The sequence below is a fragment of the Monodon monoceros genome, unplaced genomic scaffold (genome assembly GCF_005190385.1).
Source record: "Monodon monoceros isolate NGI ecotype Baffin Bay Population unplaced genomic scaffold, NGI_Narwhal_1 Super_Scaffold_12, whole genome shotgun sequence".
Lineage (NCBI taxonomy): Eukaryota > Metazoa > Chordata > Mammalia > Artiodactyla > Monodontidae > Monodon > Monodon monoceros.
In genome coordinates this window covers 20,482,591-20,506,717 of record NW_021703768.1, presented here as the reverse complement: position 1 = coordinate 20,506,717, position 24,127 = coordinate 20,482,591, and positions in this window count along the sequence as shown.

Genomic DNA, 24,127 nt, shown 5'->3' with positions numbered 1-24,127 from the left:
AAGATATGATTAAGAAAAGAGAAGTAGACTTTAAGGTTGAGAATAATTTATTTCAAATCTGAGAATTTTTTGATATAAAATTGAGAAAAAATATGCTATGAAGAGGATAAAATTTGGTTATTAAGGATGTTATAGAATAAAATAGTCTGCTGGAAATATTTCCCATACTGTTGTAAAATTTAAAGCAATCAGATAAATTAAATTTTAAAAAAATTGTAGAAAATAACTGTAAATGATCATAATTTTAAAACAAATTCTGTAGAGTTACACATTTTTGTGTGTTCACTAAAAATAATTAATTTGGAGAATAGTTTTTATTTGAAGAAAAGTTTAGAGGAACATGACATGCTGAGGACCCTAGAACTTTGAAAACCATCAGATGAAATTTCGGGTAAATCTGCATGATTACTGAATTTCATTCATTGTATAATAAAGTTTATAATCAAAGCCTTTAGCACTAACCAAAGTCTTATTTTGATTCAGAGCCCTTTGAAAGCTCTTTATGGGAAGTTCCATGAATGTTGACATTTTTCAGAAAATTTCATTAATGGATCTTCAGGAGTATTGCAAAGAAGCTTTCATAAAGCACTTTGCAAATGGCTACAAGGAAATAGGTACCACTGAGTTTAGCCATGGGGGCCTGACCCCACACAGTCATGAAGTGTTGATCATTTGACAGGTTGAAAGGTCTACCAATTGTCTGCCAGGTTATAATAACTTGCCCTCTAATTCTTAGATCCTCTGGTCAGAGGGCAAGACTCTTTTTTTTTTCTTTTTACAATTGGGCATAGCATAAACCAAAAATTTCAAGCAGTTATGCTCAATGACATTGTGTAAAAAATTGCTCTTGAAAAGTACCACTTAGGATGATCTGAAATATCTCTTCTAATCAGTGGACACTTGATTTACATTAATCATCCTGTTCCTTCTTAGAGATGACATCTGAGAGAAACAACAGCAGTAGTGAAATAAAAGTAATGATCCAACACAAAGTTTTTAAACATAACTTAATAATTCTCAATATGGTGTCTGAAGGATAAAGTAATTGAAGAAAAACAAAATATCTGTAGTAATGTCCTCTTTACAGAAAGAGTTAAGGTAGTTTTTTAATATGTATTAGACCTCCGGTTCACAAAAGTAGATTAATCATAATGCTTGGTCGATTGCACAGTTTTATCAGAGAATTGTTCAATGTTTTACTTTTTATTTAACAATAAAATAATCAGCACACAAAAACCACCTCATTTTTTCTGGAATAAGAGATGGCCAGACTTAATGAAGCTATGCTGATTCTGGAATAGTTGCTAATGATTTGGCTGGAAGATCAGTTTGTTGGAAAGAATAAGTTTGAAAGATTGGTTACAGGAAGATGTGGGAATGAGGTATGTGGGTGGACCTCTTAGAATAGGCTAAATATTAATATATTTGTGTCCCTCGTAAATGACTAACCAAGGGCCTTATAACACAGAAGACTGTCAACACTCAGGGGAATAAAATGACTGATTCTGTGGGAAAACTATAGCCTGTCTTCCCAGTTAGGCTGGCATTTACTCAATATGCCTATGTAAAAAAGAAAAAAGAACCAAAGAAGTGGCCATGGTGACAGAGATTCATGGGCTCAAAAACATGTGCTTTGGGCTTCCCTGGTGGCGCAGTGGTTGAGAATCTGCCTGCTAATGCAGGGGACACGGGTTCGAGCCCTGGTCTGGGAGGATCCCACATGCCGCGGAGCAACTAGGCCCATGAGCCACAACTACTGAGCCCGTGCGTCTGGAGCCTGTGCTCCGCAACAAGAGAGGCCACGATAGTGAGAGGCCCATGCACCGTGATGAAGAGTGGCTGCCGCTTGCCACAACTAGAGGAAGCCCTGGCACAGAAACGAAGACGCAACACAGCAAAAATAAATTAATTAAGAGTTAGGACTTCAACATATCCATTAAAAAACAAAAACAAACATGTGCTTCTCTTCACCAAAGCTAACTGCCACAACATGTTTAATCTTCCAAATCAAAGAAAAACACTGAGTGCCTACTCCCAAGCGGGGGTGGGGGGCAAACAGTCATGTGATGCTTGTTTTATATATTGGAATCCACCTATCATGAAAGGTGCAGGGATTTGTCCTCAATGGAATAGGCGTATATTCTTCTTTGCCCATAATGCTTCTTTAAGGCCACCATCTGTGAATTTATGGGATGTGCTACCCTTCTCCTGGTATTCTAGACAACATTGATCCTGATGGAATATTTATTTATTTATTTATTTATTTATTTATTTATTTTGGGGGGGTGTGTGTGTGGCATGCGGGCCTCTCACTGCTGTGGCCTCTCCCGTTGCGGAGCACAGGCTCCAGACGCGCAGGCTCAGCGGCCATGGCTCACGGGCCCATCCGCTCTGTGGCATGTGGGATCCTTCCAGACTGGGGCACAAACCCGTGTGCCCTGCGTCGGCAGGCAGACTCTCAACCATTGCGCCACCAGGGAAGCCCGGAATATTATTTATTTTTACAACAAAATAAATGCTGCAGTGGGCTCAGTCTTATGAGATTCACTGGTCTTAAGAAATATCCCATTACCCAGAGGTTGCCGGCCTACTGAAGACTCAGTGACAGTACCAGTTGAAAGACAATACACTAAATGAATGGTGCATTATTTTACTAGATCTAATATATGCCTTAAGGAAGAAATTCTATGGTATTACTCCTTCTCCAGCTAGAACACATGACTCCAGGAATCAAGCGGTTGAAGCATGGCTCCTCTCACTAGTCTATGTAGTACCCTACTTTTAGAAATTCTGCTTTCTCCCTCCACAACATGAGCTTCCCTGGTAAGGCTATATGTGTTCTGAGGGTATAGGGAGACAGCTGGGCTGTTTCTACCAGGGGAAGAAAAAAACAATTGCTCCATTAAATTGAAAGTTAAATTTCACACCAGGCCATTTTGAGCTCTTGAGTATATTTTGAACCCACAGTCAAAGATATGGGTCGCTCTTGTCAGAAGTAATTTATATATATATATATTCATAAAAAGAAACTGGGTTGCTGCTACACTAAAGAAATAGGGTGGGCTATATCTGCAACTGGAGGATTCTCCATGGTTCAGCACCCTTAAATATCCAGTAGTAAAAATAATATATAAGTAAACAAACTACAACAATGATCAAAAAAGGCATTTTGATTCTTCAGGAATGAAGATTTAGAACACGCTGTCAGAGGAAAAAGCATCCTGACCAGCTGAGGTTACTGCTTAGAAAAAAATGAATATAAAATACATAGCGTATAGTGTAGAAGTTGTTAATCAAGTGGTATTACATCTAGAAATAACAAATAAGATATTAATTTCAGCTGAAGATGTCCTAACACTTCTAGGCCATTACCTCTTTTTAAGTTTATTTATTTATTTTTGACTGCATTGGGTTTTCATTGCTGCACGCGGGCCTTCTCTAGTTGCGGTGAGCAGCGGCTACTCTTCATTGTGGTGCACGGGCTTCTCATTGTGGTGGCTTCTCTTGTTGTGGAGCACGGGCTGTAGGCGCACGGGCTTCAGTAGTTGTGGCTCGCGGGCTCTAGAGCACAGGCTTAATAGTTGTGGTGCACGGGCTTAGTTGCTCCGTGGCATGTGGGATCTTCCCAGACCAGGGCTCGAACCCACGTCCTCTGCATTGGCAAGCGGATTCTTAACCACTGCGCCACCAGGGAAGTCCTAGGCCATTACCTCTTTAGACCTAAAAACGCACCCTACTCCATGGTGCCTAAATCAAATAACCCTAATATCTACATGTCCAGGCCTCTACTATGGCAATATTCAGAAATTTGTAGATGAAATCATAGTTTTATACCTATTGTTCTTGAATTAGTTCCCCTAAAATATTTCAAAAAATGAAGGAAGGAATGAAGGCATTATAAATATCACCTATGGTTTCATGACCAGCCACTGAATTGAGGATTACAATTACTAAGGCCTGTTAGCTACTATACACACACACATGAATCTGTATATTTTTTCTTCCTCCTCAAATATTATTATAGTATACAATTTACTATGTAGACTTTACGTAATAGGGTAACTAGATTGGAATGTGTCTGAATTGGAGGACATAACATAGCTCAGCCACGGACGGTGTGACTCTCACAGATATGGAGTCAAGGTTAGGACTTTGTCATCCTTCATTTAAGGGAGATAAATTTCAGATGTTTATGGAAAGGTGTATATGGATGCTGGGTAGCCAAAGATATGAATTATTTCAGTTATTAAGCTAATGTCTCTCCGCTCCAAAATACGCGTTTGTGCTAAGTTTTTTGATGCTGAGCTGGGATGATAACCAATCTCTGCTTTTTCAGCTCTCTCCTTGTGAGGTTCTGTCAATAAAATCACTGGAGGAGGCTGCAGTTTGGATGATGAAGGCATGTTCTCCTACTGTTTGCTTCCTCTTGGATTCCTATCTATTTTCTGTTCCTCTGAGATTCACCTTCACAATACTTCTTCACCTTGGCAGCTAGTCATTTCCTGTAGCAACAGAGCTTTTTAACACCGGCTCCTTGGCATGCCCTCAATAGACAGATTTTCCACAGAGGCTCTCTGGAGTTAAGTCTCACCAACACAACATTACTTTTTTGAGCTTCCCAAATTTTAGTAATTCCAAGTTTTAATAATTCTTCCCTTTATTTTCTCTGCCCTTAGTTTGATAGCTGCTAGAAGCTTTGGGGATGCATCAGTGCTCTTTTTTTCTTTTATCAAATTAATAGCCTTAAATCCAGTTAAGCATTCTTTTTATTAAATTCCCTCTGTTAAAATATCTTGAGTGATTTCTGTTTCCTAACTGAACTCTGTCCAATAAATATAGCATATCTTTTTTTTCATTCTTTTATTTTTTTATTGTTTTCTGTATCCTTGTATTTAAATGCATTTCTTTTAAGGAACTTAGAATTTAGTTTTGGTTATTTATTCAATTTGAAAATCACTTTTTTTTTGAAAACCAAATTTTATTGGAATTGATTTATAATTGTATTATGTTTCATGTCGTGACTGACATATTTTGGTTTAACATCAATTTTCTGGATAAATATTACGTGAAAGGTAATGGAAATACAGATACAGAGAATAGATAGATAAATGATAAATAAATGAATAGATAGATAATAGGGGTAGAGATATGAAAGCATTAGGTAAGTATTGTGTGAAAACAATTTATTTTATAAAAATATATTGTGTTATTTTACCAGCTTGGAAAAAAAATCTCAGTTTGCTCAAACTCCAATTTCTTCATCAACTTAAGATAACATTTACTTCAAATGTTGCTGTTTGATTTAAAAGAGATAATGTTTGTAAAGTATATAACAGTGTTCAGAGCATACTAAGAAATTTGATAAATATTAGTCCTTTTTTTCATTTTTCTATTTTCCCCTCCATTTTAAATATTATGCATAAAATTACAATTACATGTAAAAAATTAAAAATACTTTTCTATGATCACTAAAAGGTAAACCTTAGTCATTTCTTTATCCAGTGCAATAGCATACATCTAGACAGGGTAAAAAACACAGATAATTTTTTTTTTAATCCATGATTTACCTCCCAGATAAACTCTTGTAAGGACATGTATTTATCTCTCTTTATCTGTATAAGTAAATAATATGTCTCCATAACATTTTAAAAATATCAGATGGTACTAAGTACTATAAAAACTATCCCAGAACATGGGAAAGAGAGAGTAAGACAATGGTTGGGACAGGTAGATACCATTTTCGATATTATTTTAAGTAATATGTTCTAAGAAGTTCTCTCTGATGTAAAAGTTGAGAAGCCACTTGATTGAAGTAAAAAATTTCTCTCTGACTTGTAAACTAAGTGTGGAATATGTTTGAAGCTGAAAGGAGACTTTTAATTATGCTGCAACACATGATAGGAACATTGACCAAGATGGTAATGGTGGACAAAGTGACAAATAGACTGTGGGTTTAGTTTGAAGAGCCTTCAAATTTATTCATGGATTCAGAGACAAAGAGGATTCAAGGACACCTCCAAAGGCCGGAACTGAAGAAGAGAATTGCCATTTAGTGAAATATAGAAGGCAGTGAGAGGAGGAGGGTTAGGATTAAAAGTTAAGTGTGGATGTAATACGTTAAAGATGGTTCTGTGAAAGCCAGGTTTGGAGTTATATATGTATATGATTCTGTTATTCAGAGGAGAGGGCTAGATTACTGGAGATCTATAAACTTGGAAATTTAACTAATGTAAATGTCATTTAACAAAATGGAATTCAGGAACTGTGTGTAAACATCGAAGTAAAGAAAGGAGCAACAAATTGTATCAAATATCTCAAGTAAAATGAAGGAGAATTATAGACAATAGGTTTTGGAAACAGGGAGCTCAGCTCTGACTAAAGCCAAAGACAGTATTTTTATATGGATAGTAAAATCACCAAGAATCAACTACAAGTAGTGTTGGAGAAGGTGAATAATCCAGGCACCTGTGATATGGATTGAAAGACTATGTTTAAGAAGAAAAATTGCTGTTATTTTAGTAATGCATTTTACTTAAACATTTGTTAAATTCAGCAAGACGCAGATTTTCAGCTAAAATAGAATTTTCTTACATAAATGCTGTTAATTTACTTTGACAATAGACTAATTCATTATTTTTCTATCTAACACAGAGTTTCCATTATAGTTGGTCTAAATACTAGTGAATGTTCATAGCATTCTGAAAAGCAGTTTTCTGTATTTGTAGAAGTTTGGAAAGTGAGGCATGTTGTAACCCCTATAGTGGAAACATTAAAAAATTCTCTACAAAAAAAACTCACTTATGGTAACTTTAGCCATAATTCTTAAAATTCTCTACACAGTGAACTTCTTTTTTAGCAGACATTTAAAATATAATATAGAATACTATCTGAGGAACATCTGTTTATGAAATACTTCTCCAAAGATATAATCTTGCTGTAATAATAATCTTGGTTCATAGACAGAATAATTATGGCTAAGACTAATTATTGACTCTGGCACATGGAAAAAAGGCAGTGTGCAAATATTGGCTGTCATAGTACTGTTTTATTAGTCCTCCCCTCCATTACTGAGTTGTAGTCTGAACTACAGTAGGGGAATTTAAGAACTACAGATATACAGAGTGTCGGAATAACCTCTGTCAGGAAACTGCATGCGCCATCATAATTAGTTTGCCATTGTGAATTTACAGGGCTTCATATAATATTGAAATTTCTCTTATTACCTTAACAGCTATACTATCTTGAAATTAAACATATCAAGCAAGAAATTGCCTCTCTAATATAAAGTAAAATTCAGTTTAGACATTTTTATTGCATGTGAACACCGTAAAGTTAAGATTTATGTATTTGACATAATTGCCCATTAAAGTGAGGTGGAGGCATATTGTTCATTTTAAGTAAAGAAAAATCACAGAATCCAATCCTAAAATGTACGTTAAGGTGTAATCCATTCCAGTGTATTTCCTAGACATTCGAGCTAATAAAATTTACCCTACTAATCATCCCTTTTACAAAGTTAAAAATGTCTTAACATGGCTCTGCTCGGATTTTTGTTTGTCCTGACAATTATTTCAATATCCTTACTGATGTATTCAATTTGTTTAGAGTGTACTAGATTTAGATTTAGTATCTATTCATGTTCACTAAGTACTCTTCTAAGTGTTCATATGTTAACTTTTTAATTCTCAGAATAATCCTTTAAGGTAGACGTTACTCTCATTATGGTCCAGTCTGAAGAGTTCAGTAAACTGAGTGATAGAGCAGTTAAATAATTTATCCAACATAGAATAGTTAGGTCCAAAGTCTGAGTTTGCACCCAGTTGTCTAACTTCAAAACTTGGGCCCATAATGACTACACTAGTGCTGGTTTTATTTATACTTTAACCACAAATTCACAGTTAGTCTGTGGTTAGTCATTCATAGATGGAGAAATAAAAATTCATGAAGATGACAGTATTCATTTCACAATAATCTCATGGACAAAATAAAATATTTAGAAAATATATCGAGATAAAAAGACTAAAATTTTTTCTAAATAATACTCTCAAAAGCAGGCTTGCATATTAGCACAGAAAAAGATATTATTCAATAATATTCCTAAATTAACACCTTTACCTCAGTAGAAAGGAGGATTTTGTGTATATCTATTTCTAGAGCTCTCTATCTACCTATAAGCCAAATTGCACCACACAACGTCACTGGTGTATAAGCTAAAGAGGTGAGAAATATTTGGAAGAGCTCAGAGAGGAGATTGGAAATAAACATTTTTACATTTCCAACTAGAACTGACTTTTTTTTTTAACATCTTTATTGGCGTATAATTGCTTTACAATAGTGTGTCAGTTTCTGCTTTATAACAAAGTGAATCAGTTATACATGTACATATATCCCCATATCTCTTCCCTCTTCCGTCTCACTCCCACCCACCCTCCCTATCCCACCCCTCTAGGTGGTCACAAAGCACCGAGCTTATCTCCCTGTGCTATGTGGCTGCTTCCCACTAGCTATCTATTTTACATTTGGTAGTGTATATATGTCCATGCCACTCTTGCACTTTGTCCCAGCTTACCCTTCCCCCTCCTGTATCCTCAATTCCATTCTCTAGTAGGTCTTCATCTTCATTACCATCTTGCCCCTATGTTCTTCATGACCTTTTTCTTTTTTAAATTCCATATATATGTGTTAGCATACAGTATTTGTTTTTCTCTTTCTGACTTACTTCACTCTGAATGACAGACTCTAGGTCCATCCACCTCAGTACAAATAACTCAATTCCGTTTCTTTTTATGGCTGAGTAATATTCCATTGTATATATGTGCCACATCTTCTTTATCCATTCATCTGTTGATGGACACTTAGGTTGCTTCCATGTCCTGGCTATTGTAAATAGAGCTGCAATGAACATTGTGGTACATGGCTGTTTTTCAATTATGGTTTTCTCAGGTTATATGCCGGTAGTGAGATTGCTGGGTCGTATGGTAGTTCTATTTTTAGTTTTGTAAGGAACCTCCATAGTGGGTGTATCAGTTTACATTCCCACCAATAGTGCAAGAGGGTTCCCTTTTCTCCACACCCTCTCCAGCATTTATTGTTTGTAGATTTTTTCATGGTGGCCATTCTGACTGGTGTCAGATGATATCTCGTAGTTTTGATTAGCATTTCTCTAATGATTAGTGATGTTGAGCATTCTTTCCTGTGTTTGTTGGCAATCTGCATATCTTCTTTGGAGAAATATCTATTTAGGTCTTCTGCCCATTTTTGGATTGGGTAATTTGTTTCTTCGATATTGAGCTGCATGGGCTGCTTGTAAATTTTGGAGATTAATCCTTTGTCAGTTGCTTCGTTTGCAAATATTTTCTCCCATTCTGAAGGTTGTCTTTTCATCCTCTTTATGGTTTCCTTTGCTGTGAAAAAGCTTTTAAGTTTCATTAGGTTCCATTTGTTTATTTTAGTTTTTATTTCCATTTCTCTAGGAGGTAGGTCAAAAAGGGTCTTGCTGTGATTTATGTCACAGAGTGTTCTGCCTATATTTTCCTCAAAGAGTTTAATAGTGTCTGGCCTTACATTTAGGTCTTTAATGCATTTTGAGTTTCTGTGTATGGTGTTAGGGGGTTTCTAATTTCCTTCTTTTACATGTAGCTGTCCAGTTTTCCCAGCACCACTTATTGCAGAGGCTGTCTTTTCTCCACTGTGTATTCTTACCAACTTTATCAAAGATAAGGTGACCAAATGTGCATGGGTTTATCTCTGGGCTTTCTATCCTGTTCCATTGATCTATCTTTCTGTTTTTGTGCCAGTACAATACTGTCTTGATTACTGTGGCTTTGTAGTATAGTCTGAAGTCAGGGAGCCTGATTCCTCCAGCTCCGTTTTTCTTTCTCAAGATTACTTTGGCTATTCGGGGTCTTTTGTGTTTCCATACACGTTATGAAATTTTTTGTTCTAGTTCTGTGAAGAATGCCAGTGGTAGTTTGATAGGGATTACATTGAATCTGTAGATTGCTTTGTGTAGTATAGTCATTTTCACAATGTTGATTCTTCCAATTGAAGAACATGATATACCTCTCCATCTATTTCTATCATCTTTAATTTCTTTCATCACTGTCTATAATTTTCTGCATACAGGTCTTTTGTCTCCTTAGGTAGGTTTATTCCTAGATATTTTTTTCTTTTTGTTGCAGTGGTAAATGGGAGGGTTTTCTTAATTTCACTTTCAGATTTTTCATCATTATTGTATAGGAATGCAAGACATTTCTGTGCATTAATTTTGTATCCTACTACTTTACCAAATTCAGAGATTAGCTCTAGTAGTTTTCTGGTAGCATCTTTAGGATTCTCTATGTATAGTGTCATGTCATCTGCAAACAGAGACAGCTTTACCTCTTCTTTTCCAATTTGGATTCCTTTTATTTCTTTTTCTTCTTTGATTGCTGTGGCTAAAACTTCCAAAACTATGTTGAATAATAGTGGTGAGAGTGGACAACCTTGTCTAGTTCCTGATCTTAGTGGAAATGGTTTCAGTTTTTCACCATTGAGGACGATGTTGGCTGTGGGTTTGTCATATATGGCCTTTATTTTGTTGTGGTAAGTTCCCTCTAGGCCTACTATCTGGAGAGTTTTTATCGTAAATGGGTATTGAATTTTGTTGAAAGCTTTCTCTGCATCTATTGAGATGATCATATGGTTTTTCTCCTTCAGTTTGTTAATGTGTTGTATCACATTGATTGATTTGTGTATACTGAAGAATCCTTGCATTTCTGGGATAAACCCCACTTGATCATGGTGTATGATCCTTTTAGTGTGCTGTTGGATTCTGTTTGCTAGTATTATGTTGAGGATTTTTGCATCTATGTTCATCAGTGATATTGGCCTGTATTTTTCTTTCTTTGTGACATCCTTGTCTGGTTTTGGTATCAGGGTGATGGTGGCCTCGTAGAATGTGTTTGGGAGTGTTCCTCCCTCTGCTATATTTTGGAAGAATTTGAGAAGGATAGGTGTTAGCTTTTCTCTAAATGTTTGGTAAAATTCACCTATGAAGCCAACTGGTCCTGGGCTTTTGTTTGTTGGATGATTTTTAATCACAGTTTCAATTTCAGTGCTTGTGATTGGTCTGTTCATACTTTCTATTTCTTCCTGATTCAGTCTTGGCACTTGTGCATTTCTAAGAATTTGTCCATATCTTCCAGGTTGTCCATTTTATTGGCATAGAGTTGCTTGTTGTAATCTCTCATGATCCTTTGTATTTCTGCAGTGTCAGTTGTTACTTCTCCTTTTTCATTTCTAATTCTATTGATTTGAGTCTTCTCCCTTTTTTTCTTGATGACTCTGGCTAATGGTGTATCAATTTTGTTTATCTTCTCAAAGAATCATCTTTTAGTTTTATTGATCTTTGCTATAGTTTCCTTCATTTGTTTTTCATTTATTTCTGATCTGATCTTTATGATTTCTTTCCTTCTGCTGACTTTGGGTTTTTTTGTGCTTTTTTCTCTAATTGCTTTAGGTGTAAGTTTAGGTTGTTTGCTTGAGATGTTTCTTATTTCTTAAGGTCGGATTGTATTGCTATTAACTTCTCTCTTAGAACTGCTTTTGCTGCATCCCATAGGTTTTGGGTCATCGTGTTTTCATTGTCATTTGTTTCAAGGTATTTTTTGATTTCCACTTTGATTTTTTCAGTGATCTCTTGGTTATTAAGTAGTGTATTGTTTAGCTTCCATGTGTTTGTATTTTTTACAGATTTTTTCCTGTAATTGATATCTAGTCTCATAGCATTGTGGTCGGAAAAGATACTTGATATGATTTCAATTCTCTTAAATTTACCAAGGTTTGATTTGTGACCCAAGATATGATCTGTCCTGGAGAATGTTCCATGAGCACCTGAGAAGAAAATGTATTCTGTTGATTTTGGATGGAATGTCCTATAAATATCAATTAAGTCCATCTTGTTTAATGTATCATTTAAAGCTTGTGTTTCCTTATTTCTTTTCATTTGGATGATCTGTCCATTGATGAAAGTGGGGTGTTAAAATCCCCTACTATAATTCTGTTACTGTCGATTTCCCCTTTTATGGCTGTTAGTATTTGCCTTATGTATTGAGGTGCTCCTATGTTGGGTGCATAAATATTTATAATTGTTATATCTTCTTCTTGGATTGATCCCTTGATCATTATGTAGTGTCCTTCTCTGACTCTTGTAATAGTCTTTGTTTTAACATCTATTTTGTCTGATATGAGAATTGCTACTCCAGCTTTCTTTTGATATACATTTACATGAAATATCTTTTTCCATTCCCTCACTTTCAGTCTGTATGTGTCCTTTGGTCTGAAGTGGGTCTCTTGTAGACAGCATATATACGGGTCTTGTTTTTGTATCCATTCAGCCATTCTGTGTCTTTTGGTTGGAGCATTTAATCCATTTACATTTAAGGCAATTATCGAAATGTATGTTCCTATTCCCATTTTCTTAATTGTTTTGTGTTTGTTATTGTATGTCTTTTCCTTGTCTTGTGTTTCTTGCCTAGAGAAGTTCCTTTAGCATTTGTTGTAAAGCTGGTTTGGTGGTGCTGAATTCTCTTAGCTTTTGCTTGTCTGTAAAGGTTTCGATTTCTCGAATCGAAATGAAATGAGATCCTTGCTGGGTAGAGTAATCTTGATTGTAGGATTTTCCCCTTCATCACTTTAAATATGTCCTGCCACTCCCTTCTGGTTTGCAGAGTTAAAACTGACTTTTTAAAGGTTTTTTTTTTCTTAATTGCAACAGGTAGGGTATAGTATAGTTTTATATGAATCTAAATTTTTGAAGAAATCATGAAATATATCTGATACAGGTAATTTAATCCATTAACCCTGATTTATGTTAAAAATATTAAGAAAAACTTTGATTATTTCAAAATGGATTTTGATAATCTTTCAGTCAATCCTAATTACAAATACATTTTAATAATGTTTTTTGTGAGAAAGTATATAAATCTAGGAATTGTTTAAAACTGTTAATTACAGGGCTTCCCTGATGGCACAGTGGTTGAGAGTCTGCCTGCTGATGCAGGTAACACGGGTTTGTGCCCCAGTCTGGGAAGATCCCACATGCCGCGGAGCAGCTAGGCCCGTGAGCCATGGCCGCTGAGCCTGCGTGTCCGAAGCCTGTGCTCCACAACGGGAGAGGACACAACAGTGAGAGGCCCGCGTACCGCAAAAAAAACCAAAAAACAAAAAACTGTTAATTACAATGTCTGCAAAACTAAAACAGTATATTCTGTAGGGTACTAATTTAAAAATTACTTTTACAACATTAATATGGGAAATATTATGTATAAAATTTCATGTCGTATCCAAAATTTGGTAGTATGGCACATGTATAATCTTGTATTTTGTAGTTTTCACATTTGGTCTAAACTTATTTTAGACCAAGCTGTTATTTATATGCTGCCTCCTATCTCATATATTTATTTTTATTTTAGTAATGACGTTTGAAAGCTTACAATGTAATTGACACAAACAGACAATACTTGGTTTGAATGAAATTACTGTTTGGACATGAATGCCAGGTTTACATTAGAAATAGTAATTAATAATATTCTCAGTAAATGATATTAATCTGCCAGTTTAAAATGCTTCAAATTGCATAGCAAATAAATTAAAATATGATAACAATGGATTTAACTAAGTTTATAATAGCAGAGTGAATGAATTTTACTATGAAGAAGTAGCAATTTAGAAAAGCTTCAGTGGCAATGTTTTGAAGAATGTAAATATTTATAATGTCAATCCTGAAGAGTCACTCAAAAAATTACAATGTTTATGAGTAAATCATTTCTTCACATAGCTTAATTACCTGAAGAAAAGAAAATCATTTTGGTTAATTGATAAATGGGAATAAAAAATGCTTCAAAATTAAGGATAATAGCCTGTTTGTTTATTAAACTGGGGCTATAAATAGAAAGGTTCATTTTATTATTATCTACAATTTTTAAATCGGTTATTAATGTGCTATTAAAATACTTAATATTTAATGTTTTTTTAATAAGTTTCTCAGGCCATTTCATTAAAAGGTTTTTAAAATTATTAAAAAATTAGCCCATAAAAATTTGAAGAACAATGTCTTCCATTAATTCTGTCATTTCTGAAATAATCAATACTGTGTTTATATTCGTGCTCCAGCTATGCTTATAGAGAATCCTATGTAGTAGAAAAGCAGGTGCCATAGGCAAGATCTGCTCAATTAGACCTCAGTTACATTAAGATGGGAATGTTCAATGTAGAAAAAGAAAACGCTTTTTCTTTATTTTTACTGACTTCTTGTGTAAATGGGACCTAAGTTATATGGAAATGGCATGCTTGCTAGTAGCATCCAATTCTGGTTTTCATATTTTCAAAGGAAATGGAGAAAATAGTGACGATTCAATGAAAGAGAACCTAAATAATGTGGTACATAGAAGTTGGGCTGTGTGATACATGTTGAAAGAATTGTTCACTAAGGAGAGAAAAAAGTTTAGATGTGACAAGTTTGTGATGATTTTCCATGAGAAAATTTTCAGTTGTTTCTCTCTAGAGATATAATTACCAGATGTGAGAAAATGGAATTAATATGGGAAGAATTTAATGTGTAACATAAATCAATTAATTGACCAATATGATATAAAAAAATAAATTGACTACAAAGGATATTTTAGAAGCTTCAATTTTTCCCCCCAAGAGCTAAAAAAAAAAAAAAAAAACCCAAAGAATTTAAGTTTGCAAGATACTGTAGTGCTGCTAATGCTGGTATTGCTAATGATGGTGATCACTACAATTACTCCTTTCAAACTGACTCTAAAATTATTGCTTTGTAATAATATATAAGGATGTAATAATAATAATATATGAGGATATATATCTGTTAACTATCTAATAGTGTAAGTCTTTTCTCTATTAAGCTTCAACATAAGGACCTAAAATTCCAAGTGAGTTAATTATGCAGGCAGCAGTCGGCCATGGAAAAGAGCCCCAGCATATCTGCTGAACATTTTTAGTCATCCACTGAAGCCACACCCATTTATACAGAGCCATTCTTCTGTTGAAGTTATGTGACTTCTCACAATTATAGGCATGGGAAGAAATATTAGAAACTGTTCAGGGCCTCACAAGAGTTCATTCATTTCAATCAAATGATTACTGTTTTCCTTGGAACTACAGCCAATTTAAGTCATCCTCTAAGCAAAATTGTAAACAACTGACAAATCCAAGTGTATTTGCAGGAAGAATTTTAACCCACAGAAATATGTTTATCTTCATATCAATTTATATTTCATCTTTCCCCAGGGAATACATGGATCTTTTTACTCTTCCTATCTCAGTTGGATTAAAGATTTATTGCTCTTGTGAGATAGCTAAGTTTCACAAAACTTTATTCATTAACATTTAAAATAGCATCTCATGTATTGATGAATTCCTCTTTCAAACATATGCCTGCAGAAACAGATGAAAGGTTAGTGATTTATTATTGAACTAATGGTAACTACCGCTGCCCATTTCTAATAAAAGGTATCACAAATGTATTTTAGACTCTATGGAAGGATGCCATTTAAAATAAAGGTTATTACTATTAAGAATATTAAGTTAAACATGAAAATGAATTATTACATTATTTCTAGTGTTTCCTCTCAACTCACTAACACTCATCACTACGAAAAGTATATTACTCTTCAAAATTCTTTAATAATGTTAGATCTTTTCAAGGTATTAGCCCAAACACAGAAAGTTGTTAGTTAGTTAATTAATCAATGAGAGAGAAGTGAAAATATAAACACATTGAAAACATGGTGAATATATAAGTCAAAAAATAGATAAAATAGAGAAAAATAGCTCATGGATCTCTTCAAAAAGTGAGATTTTACAGCTAGAAGCAACACATGTTAAACCATCTGTATAAATCTTTTTTTTTGTTGGGAAAAAGTAATAATCTACTGTAAAGTTTCAGTGTCTTCCTATAAAAATTTATTTTCATATGCACAGTCTTAAAGTTCACTTGTGGTTTGGCTGATCTTGGTGGGCTAGGTAGTTCTGATCAACTTTATAAGTCTCATTTTGGGATCTGGGCTGAAGTAGCACTGTTGGTGGCTATTTGGCATATGTTATTCTCACCTTGGATCAACAGAGTTCAGGAGCAAAAATCCATCATGTTAATCTCCTCATACACACTCACATTCCATTGGCCAAAATCAACTCTACTAATATGCCCAGTATCAATGGAACAGAGAATGATACTCTGTCCACAGTTGGAATCACTGAAAAATTTGCACCTCAAAGGAATGGGTGTAATACTGCAAAGAAGAAAAACAAAAGGGAGTGATAATCAAATCTAGTACATCAATCCTATCACTATTTTGAAAGGATAGTTTAGAACTAAGCAATTTCTAATTTCTTTTTCATATATTCTTTCCTTAGTTTCAAAATTTATAAACTACATAATTCTGTCTTTTAACGAAAATGCACTTTAACCAATATGAGACCTAGAAGTCAAATTAGTGCCTTTTGTTTTCATTTTTTAGTAACTTAATCCCCTATCCAGAATTCAACCTGTCAGGGTACTGTAGAATTTTATTCATTGGCTTTAATTAATATTGAATACAAATGTATCTTAAAACCATAGTCACCTTTATGGGAAAAAGTGATAGAAAGTTAAATTAGATTCACAATAGAATAATCATAAATCTGTTTTATACTGAATGTCACAAAAATACACAGTTACATCCACTTTCTATTGGTATTCTTATTCAGCCTGAGATTACCCTGTGGAAGTGAAACTATGAAACTTACCACAAATAGAATTATGACTGATTGATTTAAATACAAGTAATATCTAAAATGCCTAATGAGTACCAATACAAATTAAGAAGAATAACTAAAATCCTAAATCGTCCTTGAAATTTTACTGGCAATCTTTAAAACATACATTTTTATGTTCAGTAAAATTAGATAATGTAATTGAATTGCTTAAAAGTGAAAGTGTATACAAATTCCTTAAATCTTTTAGACAGGTCACTACTGAAATGAAAATATTTATTATTTTTTTTAAGCAAGTGGAGCTCATGGAAAGCATTGCAAACGAGATTCTTTCCATTTGCAATGATGTACTGGACACAAGAAAATTCAAAATCTGCCTTAGTTCTATTAGCTTATTAACTAACCATATAACTTATTTCTTTGGAATGAGGAAATTGATCATTTCTGCTCACATATAAATTATCCTCACTGTGAAGAATTCCTCTCCATAATTTTTCAACTTTATGCGTGAATAAAGATTTTTTTTAAGTATATGCATTTAAATCCTTCTACAGTGAAAGAATGATTTATGTCTTGCTGAACCGTGTGCATAACTGTGGGTAGCTAAAGAAACTATAGGCACGGACAGGTGGGTGTTGTCATGGTTGAATGTCTTGCTCAATAGACCATAAGAACAAATTAAAAGCTACATTTTACAATTTTAGTTATCACATTGATTTTTCAGGCTGGCAGCTGGCAACCCCCAGAGGAATCAGACACTCTCACACTCATTGTGTTTAAAAGAAAAGTTCCACATTCAGTAATCCTGGCCCAAAATCCAATGAATCTTACATAAATGTGGTAGGGAAATTATCAGTTAATTTTAAGAATTGGCATATAGTCTTTTGAAAACTTCTCGAAAACATTTAAGGCAATTTGTTTCACAATTCACAATTAGAATGGTACTACTAGTCCTTGGCTATCCCACAAGGTAAAGGTAACCCACAGTCATCATGTACAGGATGAATCAATCACGTTTAGAACATTTTCATAGTGGTTAAGATTCAACGGTTGTCATTTACACATATGATTTTGGGCCCCAGGTTATCCAATAAGTCATTAACTAAAAGGTTATATTACTTCTTTATCTTTCACTTTTAACTGAAACAGTCCCATTGATAGTAAGTAGAGCTGAGGATGAAGATTAAATATACTGAAATGTGTGACGACTTTAACATGGTTTCTGGTTTCTGGTACAAAGATCATTATTTATTTATTAGCTTAGTTTCACTATTGAGATGTTACTGAGAATTTATCACATACTAAGCCCTGTTCTAAGTTTTGAAAGGTGTATTCTTCAAAGATGTTTTTGCATTAGTTAAAATAATCATCACTGTTTTTCATATGAAATGTGAAGAGAAGTGAATTCCTAAATTCATACGTTGATATATAGACACACCACATATTGAACCCAGCAATCTATCTTTAACCCCTAATCTCCATGCCTTCTTGCCTAAAATAAAATATTATTCATTGAAAATGTTCTTTCAGCAACTATTACATGCTTATTGATATATACTTACCAATTTACCTGTTGAAGTTTATACTTGGATAGCCTTCATCAGTTGCATACAAGTGACCATTACGTATTTAGAGTAGGCAGTAAATTCTGCGTGTTTTTGTGTTTTGTTTTCAGTTATTCCAGAAGATACAGATTGGCTTAACTTTATAAACTAGTAAGATTTTCAATGTAGGTAACAGATTATATGTAGGTAAAATAAGCAGATACATACAGAGTGCACTGCTGACAGGAACTCTTTAATCTGACATAGCACCTGCTTTTCCAAATTTTGAAATCTATTATTCTGAATTATGCTTTCTTCAACATTTTTGAAAGAATAATATATCCTTATTTGATTTCACAAAGATTCATTTTTTAAAATTTCTATTCGATGTGTTATAATCCATTAATATCATTATTCTTTTTGATGTTCAAATTGTCCCAAATTTGGCCAATGTAAGTTCCTTCCAGCTGGTGCCATAGTTCCTCTGTCATGTTCCCATCTGGTATTTTCAAAATATTAACAGGCTAAATTTAAAACTCCATGAAGAAAAATATGATATTTTCCAACATGTTTAATACAGAAAAAAAATTTTGCCATACGTAGAAAGCAAAACTTAAAAGTAATTGCCCTAGTCGCTATAGATTCTTAATATTGCTGCAATATTGTGAAGAGAACATTACCGATGAGGACAATTAGAATAACACAACTTCAAGTTAAGGTTACTCTTGTATTTCACTTTTCTATCGAAAAATATTATTTCCAACAGAGAATCTTGAAATACTCAAGAAATAATATTTCAATATAAGATCTGTTTACTTTTTAAAATCATCTAGGCCCACACATGCAACTGCATTTAGCTGGTGGATATTATGGAGCTGGAGGATCTAAGGTGACCTCACTCATAAGTATCTTATACCATAAAATATGAAATGTCAGGAGACCAAGTTGTTACATCCTCTCTAAGTTCCAGGCCTCCCAGTTTCCTGCAAAACTTGTGGCAATCTGGACAGGTCTTACAAAGGATCTGAGAAATCCCCTATGGTATTTTGTCTTCTACTAGACTCATTCTGTTGCATTATGCTTTACTGTATTATGTTCTAGTCCAGTCTATTCTTTATTAAAAAAAAAAAATTCTGATGTGCAATCCAGTAACTTGGATTCCAGCCTCACTAACAGGCAACAAAAATCTGTTAAACAAACACTAATACAAAGGAGGTATTTATCTTTCATATTCTTCTTTAATGAGGTATATACCCTCATTAAAGTTGTATGCTACGTTTTAAAAGGCCTGGAGGCATATTGGTTTTATAGAGTCTCTGAAGGAAAGAACAAAATGAACTAATATCAGGCAATGGTATACTAATTTAACGTCATCCTATTTTCACAAGTTCAAGTCGATATTGTAGGAGACATGAAAAAATTGAAGTACTCTTACAAGAGCATTCACTATTCTATTTCATTATGAAATCCCTATGCAAGTCATTATATGATACCTGTACATTATAGAGAACCTTTCATTAGTACCTTAACGTATTGATGACTCTCTTTTTTCCCTCTTTGTTGAGAACCCAACATTGTACGACCCTGCTCAGATTTCCTCCTAATACCCCCTTACTGAGCATGAATCCCACCATGGGATGCCTTATTGCTCTCCTTCCTTTCATGTAATAACCAGGCTTTTATGTTAGCATGTTATTGTGATATGTGGAGAAACTTTGGGTCTGAGATAACATTTTCTTGGTGCTTTCTTAGTTCCTTGATAATCACCCTAATGCCTGTTTGTTTGATTCCAAGTGTGTGAAAACCATATTATGTATGCTTTGGAAGACAAGATTTTCCAAAATTATAGATGTTTGCTAATCTAACTCATACGTTTATTCCTCTGCTTGCTTAATTTCTTTGTTCATTTTATTGTACATTTTCACACCTCATGTATGACTGCGTATTATAAGAAACATGATTAAGCTACTTATATATCTTTTTTTTACTTCCTATTGCATAATAGCTACTCTTTTTTTTTTTTTTTCGGTATGTGGGCCTCTCACTGTTGTGGCCTCTCCCGTTGCGGAGCACAGGCTCCGGACGCACAGGCTCAGCGGTCATGGCTCACGGGGCCAGCCGCTCCGCGGCATGTCGGATCCTCCCGCACCAGGGCACAAACCCGCGTCCCCTGCATCGGCAGGCGGACTCTCAACCACTGCACCACCAGGGAAGCCCCAGCTACTCAGTTTTAAGGATAATCTACATCTAAAGCAAAGAATATAAGCTCAATAAAATACTGAAGCCTATTACATAAGACTTTTGTGATAGATGGTATCATTTTTGTGGTAGATGTTAAGGGGATTTACTGAGTGAAGAACTTTGAGATAACCATTGATAATATCACCAAAAATAGGAAGAAGCATCAATGTGTAAGCAGTGGGAGAAAAAAATTTACATAACATTTGTCTTTATATACTTTACATATCTACCTGAAAATATATCTAAAACAGTATGAATTATAAATTTTTATTAATAAGAATCTGTTTAGCTTTTCATAGAAAAAGAGAAGTTCTGAGTCAGCCTACATAGAAAGAAATACTGAAATGTTGTCCTTCTGGCCTCATTTTCTCCTTAACTACATTGCTCATATACACAGTGGGAGGTGGCTAGTATAGTGGGTAGACCTGCTAACAAATTCACATCAATTCTGCTATTAAGCTGGGCCAGTAATGAGGGAAATGTGGGGTCTAATTGTCCCTTATTATGCTCATGGGTATGCAAAGAAGTTCACATTCACACACACATTCATTCTTTGGATGGAGCAAATATATTCATATTTCCTGCAGATTTAACAAAAATCAAGATTTAACTTTCCCACACAGGCTAAAAAGTCTGAATTTGGAGAAAGAATGGACAGAGAAAGAGGAAATATAAGTGCCATTCTTTGAAATATACTCAAAACTCCTGGATTTTTGGAAACATCTCTTTTCAGTTGTTTAGAAATCAGAAGGGAAAGAAGGCAGTATTAGCATCCCAAAATTTCAAACTCTGTATTGGGTCTCAAACTACTCTAAGAAAGAAAATTGAAATTGTTGCTTTTGTTTTAATTTTAGAATTTTATAGTATAAAATTATATATTTATTTTATAAATTATATATTATATAATTATAAATATATAAGTTATATAGATATATATTTATAGTATAGTGTAGTAAATACCAATTTTATTGGTAGGAAAAAATATTAAAAAGTTTTTACCTCAAATAAAATATATCATCTATCTCTGTGAGTACTAGAAATACCTATGAAACTTATTTTGGTGGGTGGGCTTAAAATTGTAATTAACATATTATAACTGTAAACTCAGTAAGGAAGTAGACAGTAGTAATTTAGAGTTCATCTCTGTGAACAGTACAGGTGTACAAATTTTAATTATTATAACCTGAGTTAATTTAGAACCGAACATGGGTATATCTTATTGCTATAAAGTAATTCGTAGAGAAAATTTTATCTGCTATAAAAATAATGGATTGATCTTGTACTTACCACTTTCTTTTCTTTTCCTTTTTTAGAAATCAGAGTACATTTGTATGGTGATATTTAATAGTGTTAATTAGTACTTTCACAGTCTGAGAATGCATGAAATTTATTTGATAGCACTAGAGTTCAGAGGACAAGGCTTATTTTGAAAGCAAAAGTGATGTTTAATTGATTACCCTCCAATATCCTTAGCAGAGTGAATTATAAGATTCACAAGGAAGTGAACAACCCTGTTGTTCTTCAAGGACTGGGCAATAAGAAAGAAGGAATAAAATATCTGCTAATGATACTGTTGACATCAGTTTTATATTGTTTGAATAGACATGTACAAATGAATAGATTTACAAGTCAACACACATATTTGTACTGCCTTACGTTAGGCAGCCAATTCTTTGTGGGTTCACACACACACATGAATCTCCCCATGGATACTGATGAGTAAAATATTCTCCCTTTGAGGTAAGCTTGGGGATATATGAAAAGTGGAGCAAGACTTCTTGATACACAATGATATAAAAATAGATAAATTAATAAAAATTATATGCATTTAGCAAAAATGAGAGTAAGAGAGAACCAAAAAATATATTTACAGACATAGGCCATACACTAATTATACTCATGACCTTACATTCTTGAACAAGCATGAAATGAGACTCTTAGAGATTTGAATCTCTTTTTCCCTCAGTTGGCTTACGATATGCTATGATAATATATGACAATACTGCTTCCATAAATGGAAGCATATAATACTCTAAGCATTATATGCCACATTACATGGCTTCTAAACATAAACTGTCTATTTCATATAAATGGTCTGCTATGAATTTTTAAGCTGGAAGCAAAACTGTCTGCTGGACTTATTATGAGAGAAATTTTAGGTCTCGTACATGGAGACAACATACGAAACTTTCAAGAATAATTCTGACTTAGTGTAACTTTGGGCAACTAAATGCTGTGGAAACTACAACATGTATTCCATTTTCTCCTCCAAACGTGGAATTTAAAAAAATCAATCAGAAGGAAAGTAAAGATGGATATATATGTTGTGTGTGCATATATACATACACACACATATATACACACACACCTATATATATATACACATATACATCTATATAAAATTTCCCAATAGCAAAAAATAAGAAGAAATAAATTGATAATATGGTATTTGAAACACATAAATGAAAACCTCTACATAACCATATAAAACCTTATGTTTCCTCAATAATAACTATGCATTTGGGCTTACTAAAAATTTAGCATTGTAAAACTTTAAAGATTATTAATGAAATAATAAATAAACAAATGTTAAAATTAAAATATGTATTGGTAAATATAGAATAAAATAAATAGTAATGGGCATGATTCACAGATATATTTAATAAGGCAAATGTTTTAAGTTGTGAATATTATGCATGCATTATGTTTTCAATTTTATATAAGTAGAAATAGAGAAACAGACAAAGAGAAATAGACCTGATAACAATCTTACAATGAAGGAAATGAGTGTAAATTTACTAAGGATTAGAAGTCCAGATAGGAGGAAAGAAAAAGAGATTTAGGATTTGCCTAATACAGTTAGCCAGTTGGAACTAGGGAGCTAGATATTGAAACTTTACATAGCAAAGCACAACACATTATTTCCCAAAACATATACCAACAAAGCGAAAAAGAAAGATCCCACAAAGAAAAATCATTGTATTCTCAGTTTATCATGCAATAAGACTAGTAAATAATGAGAAGAAAATTGATGGAGGGGTGTAGGGATACCATTCACTGGCATTTTAGGACAAGAAAAGGAAAAAAAAAAACAGAAAAAGAAAGATTGTGTTTTTGAGCTTCTTAGGTGTTTTTTCTTTTGTCATTTGCTCTGAGAACCTAGAACAAATCTATTCTAGGAAATGAGCCTTAAGGGACAATTAATACAAGGTGCAACAGTAGAAAACATTTCATCTCATGTTAAACCCTCTCACTTTTGGTTGCTCTTGGTTTTCCCCATCTAAAGGGAAATATCTGCAGTGGTTCCAGTGAATGAAGCTAATTGAGCTGCTACAGAATAAAAGAAGTCAAGTCTTCATGATACTCTTTCTTCTTTGCTGATTTGACAACAATTTTAAATTACTGTAAAGCAATACTATTCAAAGGAATTTAAGACATATAAAAAAATGATTACATAATACTGATGAACCCATTCTTTTAATGATTCTGCTATGGAATGTTTGAGTCAATATTCATTAAGTAGAACTGAATGGACTTTCACCAGTCATTCATTTACTCATTCAAGAAATATTTATTGAGTATCT